This window comes from Cyphomyrmex costatus, unplaced genomic scaffold (genome assembly GCF_001594065.2).
Source record: "Cyphomyrmex costatus isolate MS0001 unplaced genomic scaffold, Ccosl1.0 scaffold112, whole genome shotgun sequence".
Taxonomy (NCBI): domain Eukaryota; kingdom Metazoa; phylum Arthropoda; class Insecta; order Hymenoptera; family Formicidae; genus Cyphomyrmex; species Cyphomyrmex costatus.
This window is the reverse complement of record NW_017275086.1, coordinates 96,666-105,619: the sequence shown is the minus strand read 5'-3', so window position 1 is coordinate 105,619 and position 8,954 is coordinate 96,666.

Below are 8,954 nucleotides of genomic sequence, written 5' to 3'. Positions count from 1 at the left end.
AAAGGAGCTGTAAATTTTTAAAATAAGCCTTTGCTCTTAAAAAATTCTTACTTCTTTATACTTAATAAGAATAACACTTTCAAGAACATTGTTTTACGATGTATTATGTCACGTTGATTTTATTATTGTCAATTTCTGAAAAATTTTACATTTTTCAACAATTTTAATGCTTTTGTTACAAAATCAAATTGTCATCTTAATATTTAAATATTTATAATAATTAAAGGAATTGCATTTAGTAAATACTTAACTAGTACAATTTAAGAGAGTATAGGTATATATTTATTAAAATTTGTATCTTTTTCTCAGAATGATTTGTTTTACGAAAGTTCGAAAAACAACAATAAAAAATAAAAAAGTAAAAAAAGTAATTCTATAATTTCATTTTAGCCATAATATTATTAAAGTGTTTCTTCTTAGGAAGATAGCATCAGGATCAGAACTCGTTCTTAGAAAAATAATTTTTTCGACAGAGCGTTTCTGTCATAAAAAGAAGTATCTAACGGTTAATCGACTATGATTAAGGTAAAGTTAGCGAAGACGTAGGCTCCAAATATCGAGACTTCGAAATGCTTCGCCCTATTACCGCCTGGTAACTTCGATGCTGTCGCCTTCAAGGTTCATGGTCGGTCATTTTTGTGTCTATCGCTGTTACGTGAATCAAATGTCATATACTATTACTTCGATATTCTATTTATAGTTTTATTTTTATCCTTATACAATGTAAACTTTCTAATAGAAATGTTAATTTTTTTGAACAGCAATAATCTAACGCCGCTTTGGCACAAAAAATTATATCATTTATTTATTATATTGAATAAATCAAATTATAAATTATTATACAACTCGTAATTATTATAATAATAATAATTATTCTAATTTGTTATAATAAGAATTACTGCAATAAATTACTAAAAATTATACTATTGCTTGATGTATAAAGTTTTTTTTATCATTTAGACATATTTTTATCCAAAATTTAATTTAATTGCGAATATTATTTTTTTCTTTTTATTTAAGTCATATAGTCTTTACTTTTAGATCAATTTGTTTAGGTTTTATCTATAAATATTAAACAACATATTAATTTGTGATTAGTTTGTAAACTTTTATTAATATATCCACGTACATTAGCATAAATATACAAAATCTATGCTTAAAACGAATAATTCGTTTTTAGAAGGAGCCATTACTTACCATACACTTTTGTGTACGTCGTTCTCCGTGAAGTTCATGGTCGGTCGTTTGTACACTGTTCGTTCGCCATTACGGACCGTTTGCTACCACGCTGTATAATGAAATTTGCTTTATAAATTTTACACGTTAACTTATTTCCTGTTCAGTAATTTTATCGAGGATTCTTTCTTCTATAGTCGTTTCAATGCTTTCACGATATATGATGTTCAATACTAATATCTTACCTTCAAAAGTAACACAACTACAAGTTAAGTTGTCTAAAATAGCCAATTCTAGACTAAGCAATGGAATCTTTCTACGTATGTCCTTTCGTTTTTTTATGTGCTAAATTATTTACAAATGTTAATTTCAAGCAAAATTGATAGAAAAATATCAAAAATTGTAATCGAAGCTTGAAGTTATACTACTTTTTATGCGATTTTCAATATATTCAATATATAAATTTGCAAATGATTCAGCACATTAAAAAATATAAGAAAACATACATAAAGAATGTTTAAGTCAAAATTCAATATATACTTTTATTCAATAATTTTACCCCTCATTTTTTATTAAACAAAAGATGCTTAAAAACGATCTCTATGTTAAAAAAATTCTAAATCATTTCCACTTATTTCTGTATTTCAAAACATCAGCATTCATCATTTGAGTATTGAATTAACAAAAGTATCAATACTTGGTAATCTGTAAGGTAACCTTAATCTGTGTGCCCTGTAATTTTGGGTGCGGTTGAACATCATGACGTGTCTGATTCTTTGATTCCATCGAGAATTATGTTCCGAACGGGACGCGCGAGATGAGAAGAAACTGGCGATGTGAAGAGAAGAGAAGAGCTGTGACGCCCACGGCGATCAACGGTACATCGCACCCGCTTGTAATGCCTTGTACAGCAGCCATATGCGCGCCTCAGGTAATAAGTCCGTACGTAAATATGTAAATCTTCTAGTGTCTTATGTGTACTACGTGCATCGCGCTTCAACTTTCACGAAGTCAAAAACGTGTATGCAGGATATTAGTAACTGTTGCATTTCCTTTTATTTATAGTACCGTATGTATTATGCGGTGATATCATTGCAGTCGCAACATACAAAATTTTATTTCATATGACAAACAAAAGATTTGCGAGTTATCACCGTGTTGTGATCAATTGCTAATGCCAACGTTTTGTAAACCTTGTCGTTCTCTTCGTTACGACGAGTGCACGGATAAATTTATATAACTTTCTTTTCTTATAACACTATAATATATACAATTTATAATTGTATATTACTATTTTACATCTTTCTATTTATTAATCTTTATAGAAAGAAACAAAGAAAAAGAGAAAGAGAAAGAAAGAGAAAAAGGGAAGTTTAAGTTAATTATTTTTCGGTTACGTTATTTTTCAGGAAAAGAAACATTGTAACGCTAACGTGTTACTTTTAAAAAGTAACTTTTTTAATCCTTATAATAAATTGTTTTTAATCCTTATATATAAATAGATTAATAGAATATATAACGTTTAGATTTTTTTTAGAGTTAAGAAAAGTTCGTTACCTTTTTGTAATATTAAATAAGTTGCTAGAGAGAGAGAGAAAGAGAGAGAGAGAGAGAGAGAGAGAGAGAGATGGAGGAAGAAAGATTTTAAATTAAATTGTTTTATAATATACATATAAATTTATTTAATTGATTGATAATAAATGTTAAATATTATAATAAATATTAAAACTTGAAACTGTCTAAACTAGTTTTGTATATACAGCAGAGTTTTTCTTTATATTAAACTTACTTAATAATTTTTTAAATTCTTTATATTATCTATTATATTTATTTCTTAGTACTCATTTATATAAATTTAGATTAAATATTGTTTTTAAGTATTAATGTTATTACTAAGAGTGTACTTCAATATTCACTTCCAATACCAAAGATTTATGGTATGCACATATGTAATGTAAATTATAGGATGGTATTCATAGACAGTTCTCTACTTATATTTAATTTTAATTTTAAGATGAACCAAGGGAGCCGTATTAGTACCTTAAGACGGTTATCTTAAAATAATTACTTGAGACAGTTGTAAAGTAAGAATAAATTATGAATACCGTCCACAGATTTTCAATAGCAACATTGGAATGCAGCTCAAGAGATGAAGTACATTTTTCGGTACTTAAATTTTTATTATCAAATATTTTCAGTTAAGTAAAAATAATACGATCTATTAAATAGTAATAAATATAATAAGAGATTAAAATAACGATAAAAGTAACGGCCGAATTCATTAAAATTACCGTTACTGTAAAAATGTAAAGACGTTACCGTTACCGTTATAGACAGAAAAAAGTAACGATCATTACCGAAAAGAAATATTTAACGAAAGCGGTAATGGTATTACAAATAACCCGATAAGGTTCAACCCAGCATTTTATTTTGTATAAGAGTTTCAGCATTTAAATATTATTAAATGAAAAAAATTGTTAAATAAGTTTACATTAGTATAAAGTATTTTAGTAACTAATATTCTTTCTATTTTTTAAGATAAAGTAATAATAAAAATATATATTATTTTAACTTGCATTTATGTACATATAATGTTTATAAAGTTATAGATTAGTATATTAATATTTATTTCATATGGTAATCGCGGTACAGAACGTATAACTACTACTCTCTGTGCTTCTCTGTATCAATTATAGATTCAAAGTTCAAATCAAACCAGAACATTTTATTTGATCGCCACCTCTTGGAAGGCAATGGCACCTTTGAGAGTCTCTTTGCCATCGCTATTCAGATTCAACGTTAAAAACTGTAAGTCCTATATATCAGTGGCTATATGTATATTGATATACTCGCCAACACGCATGTGGCAAGAGTGGCATTTTAATGCCAAACTCTTTCCTTCCAAAGACCATGTATAATAGAATGGAAAAGGTTGAAAGAAGCCGATATTTAATAGGGGGTGAAATTAGGCTGATCTAGATAGATATAGACATTAATGTTTATAGAGTATATAATGTTATTGCGTTATAAAGCTTAGCTGTTTTCTTTTATATACGTTTTCATTTATATACATTCTTTTTAAACTAGATATTTCCAGAATTCTCGGTAAAATAACTGTTACGACTCATTTAAAATAAAAAATATAAAATAAAAAGTTTAGAAACTTATTTAGAATATAAACTTGCAGGATAAAATAAAAAATGATACAATTTATTTATCTAATATATTATATAAAATATAAAATAAATAAAAAATTTATTTAAAATGTTAAGTAGGAAATAGGTCGAAAAAGTTATTTAAAATAATAAATACTAAATAACTATTTTATTATCGCGTTTACCGAAAGTATATATTTTAAATAAAATTAGTTTAAATTTTGAGTATTTCATTTAGACCTTTTCTAAATTATTAATATTGCACTATTTTCAAAAGCAAATTATGTACATGTGACATGCGAATATATGTATCTATAAAGTACTGTGTTTGGGTTTGTGGATTCATTGTAGATCAATTATCAGTATTTTTATAAAAAATATATATGGATAGTCTTCTCGTTGTAATAGACGCGCCATCAACCGAGTAACAAAGGAAAGATCTAGATATACCCAGAGAACAATTTGACGTCTTAAAGACGTCATAAAGACGTCCTAAAATTCATGAGACATTTTTTGGAAGTATCAGAATGGCGTCTATATGACGTCTTAAAGATGTCTTATGCGTCGATTTATGACGTCTTAAAGATATTATCTTTAAGACGTCTTATGGACATTGATTTAGGATCAATTTCAGTTATGTTAACGTAAATGAAATTGATCCCAAATCAATGTCCATAAGACGTCTTAAGGATAATGTCTGAAAGACGTCTTTCAGACATTATTTTTAGATCAATTTCAGACTTATGCATTAATCGTCGGTAATGTAGAAATCATTAATTATTTAATTATTAATTTTTATTTAATTTTTAAATATATTTTTACACAAAATAAATACAAATTTTTTTTTAATTCCAATGCACGTCTTCTTTGTTACTATATATTCTTTTCAAGAATAGGAGTTTCGATCCGCATCCGCAATCGAGTTGGAAGAAAAACCAAAATAGGGAAACTCAGAAGACGGTGAAGGAGTAAGGACATTGCAGCCTTGGACAGGAGAGGAACGAATGCTGGGGAGGAATGAATGAATGAATGTTATGTGATTTTATAGTCACCGAATTTTAATTATAATCATTTTTTAGTATTTTATATTATTTGAAATATTTATGTTATATATGGCGCATCTAGAGATTTTTATTATTAATAATAAATATAAAATTGACAATATAAGTCAACTCTTAGTCAATTACATTCAAAATCGACAAAAAATCATTTCAGAATAGTCGATATTATAAATGTCAATCTTAAAAATCGACTTTAAGAGTCGACTATAAAAATCAACTTTAAGTCGTCTTAACGATGTCTTTTGGAAAAGTCCTCAAGACGTCTTTTTCAAATGTCCTCAAGACGTCTTTCCGACTACATGCAACAGACTTATTTTGGATAAAATCCGAAAGACATCTTAAGAACGTCTTTTGGAAAAGTCCTCAAGACGTCTTTTTGAAGACGTCTTTTGGATGTCTTTCAGACGTGCATTGTTCTCTGGGTATATATTCAATATGAGAAGAAGGTAGTGGAGTTATTATCTTCCGTCGCGTTGATACATCCTATTTTACCGACATAAGAAATTTTATTGTTAGATATCCCAGAGAACAATTATGTTATTGCCACGTGTTAAGTAATGTCTTCTTTAATTACCTTTTTGCAAATAAAATGTGTTATCAGTGTCAATAATTTTTTTAACTTACAATTAATTTTAAGTATTTTTGAGAATGGAATTATTGTGATATTAAATATACATTTTTTTACACTATATAATTAATATTTATGTATTTTTTATATGACAACTGTGTTACTTATCAATTCATTATCATAATTAAATTATAATATTATGTTATAACTATATATTTTTTACATTAGAGGTGTGCCAAATATAAATTATTAAAAATTTTATTTACTTATTAATATAAATTTATAATATGAAATTAAATTATACAGAAGTAATTATTATATTTGTAAATAATAAATTGTTTATGATAATTGTAATATTTGTAACATAATGCAGTATTGTGAATTAAATTAATACTATGAGAGATTATTTTTTTAAACATAATTTATTTTGTTTTTACTCTTATAACATACACATTCTATTGTAAGAAGTTATAATAAATGATTTTTTATTTATCTTGCATACATTCAACATATACGCGTAAATCATTTATCAGAAGACGCATCCCTTGTCAAGTATTTTTGATGAAGTTTAGTATATTAATAACATCTTCTTTATATATTACTTATCATGAAAGAGACGATATAGCATATCCTTTACAGAAAGGAGAATACTTATGCGAACAAAATTATTATTTTGTTTAAATGAACTGATATTATAAAATGCATTTATATTGAGGAAGATATATATTTTTATAATTAAAATGAGATAATGTTCATGTCTGTAGGTGCATCTAAGTGTATTATACATATGAACATATATTTATGTGTGTATCAAATAGGTATGCACATATTTTTCTATTTGATGTATATCATTCAGATACGTGTCATCATCTTCTTCGCAAAATTAAAAAAAAAGGATTCTCTGACTTTCTGAAAATAAAATTAATAATATTTATTATACTTTGTGTCTCGTGCTTAGAGATTGCGAAGGTAAAATTCTATGCCTATCAAGCCACATCTTTAAAAGTCGAATTTTTAATTTGACGCCTCCCATGTCTTGCGGCGATTTTACATTGACCTTATGGAACTTTGGAGGATTGTGCAAATTTATTTTCATCATAGTGGGGAGTGTCTAAGGGGTGGTAAATCGTGGTCACAAGACGCATCATCATTCCTGGTTCCATCGTTAACGCTTGCGCTATCAGAGCAATTGTACGCAGAGCGCGCGGCCATATAAAAGCAGCCACTTGTTGAGCGACACGCATTCTGCCGATTCGCTTCCGTCGCGGATATATCCTTCTTGAGGACGAAAAGGGGAACGAACATCCGACGGGTGACTACGGTGGTATTTTCCGTATTGTGCGACTTCAAGTTACGGCTTTAGCTCAATTCGTCACAAGGAGTGATTGACGTGGGATTTCCAAACAGGTTAGCGCTAAAATTAAATTAACAAATTGAATATCAATTAAATTATTATTTAAAAAATTAGTTTTATAAGCGATCTAGACACAAGCTTAAATTATAAACATGTTTTTTGACACTATTGCACACAAACTGCATTACACACCCAACTATCGGCAAATAAAAGAGAACATTTAATGTGATTTGTGACGATTACATCATTATAAAATAAAGTAATATTTTAGTAATAATTTAGTAATATTTTAGTAATAATAACAGCTTTTTAATAATCAAGGATTTCAAACCTCAGTGTAGTGTCTTTATAAAATTGTAGTGACAGCTTAATAAATTGTATAAAATACGTATATATACTTTTGCATGTATAATGTTTGTTAAATTCGTTTACGTGAAAAAAATTGATTTATCACAATCTTTATTAATGTGATGTGATTAATCTAATACGTTTAAACCGTCATTTAATCAATAATTGAATAATTATGTAATTACAATATCCGAGAGATTATTTTGAACGAAATAAACAGTGTGATGAATTATCGAATAGAAAAAAAGCATTTTACATGTAAACAAGTTCGTCTCATTAATATTTAACACCTTTATTATAATATTTAAAATAAGTGCAATTTGGACGTATCGTTTTAACATATAAACTACTTTTCATGATAGCATTAGTCACTTTTTGTGATAGCATTAGTCATTTGATTAAAACAGAAAAGTTGCAATTGTGTTGAAAAGTAATAATAAAAGTAGTAATTGCTTCTAGCAATGCAATAAATAAGTTGCACATTTGTAAAACACACGATTCTCTTTCTTTTTTCTCTTATTCTTACAACAACTATTCTAGAAATCATAAATAATATCTGAATATTCTTTATTTGAGAATTTTTGTAGCACTTTGATAAGAAATTTTGTATTACACGTATACTGATCTTTGAGAGTAATACAAATATTAATAAATTCTTCTAAAACATCTAAACTGTAAAGATTTGACAAAGTGTTCATATGTAAGTAGATAAAATAGATTAAATTGTGTGAGTCGAGATGTTCTCTACCATTTTGTAATTTTCATAATAATTAACAAAATATTAATTTCTAAAGATTATGAAAGCGAGTAAAATTGAAGTTTATTTGGACCAATATTTATAAACTCATTTTTATCTACCCATAAAATATATTAGCAAGATCTAATTATTTAACTTTGGAATATCTTATGTAAATTTATAATTTGATGTGAACTCGATTTGATCGAAGAGACTATTGAATTACGTATATTGAATTACCTACTCGATAATCGTTAAAGTGCTTTGATAGTATCGACATTATGCCGCTATCAAATGCCTAACTGGCATTTTCTTCGTTGAATCGCGAATCACTGATGGAGAATCCGCGGGCGTCCGACGGCTTTGCGGATAAATAAATCTCTCAGCAAACCGCTCGGTGGCGGTGAAAGCTACGGGAAATTACAAAAGTCGGAAGCGGAAACAGAGGAAGGACGAGCTTTTAATATCGCCGGGCGTCATTCTGGCTTTAGATCTTCGCTACTGCTCGTGGCCAGTTCGATTTTCCGTTCTACGCGTGTCTCGTGATTCTTTCCGG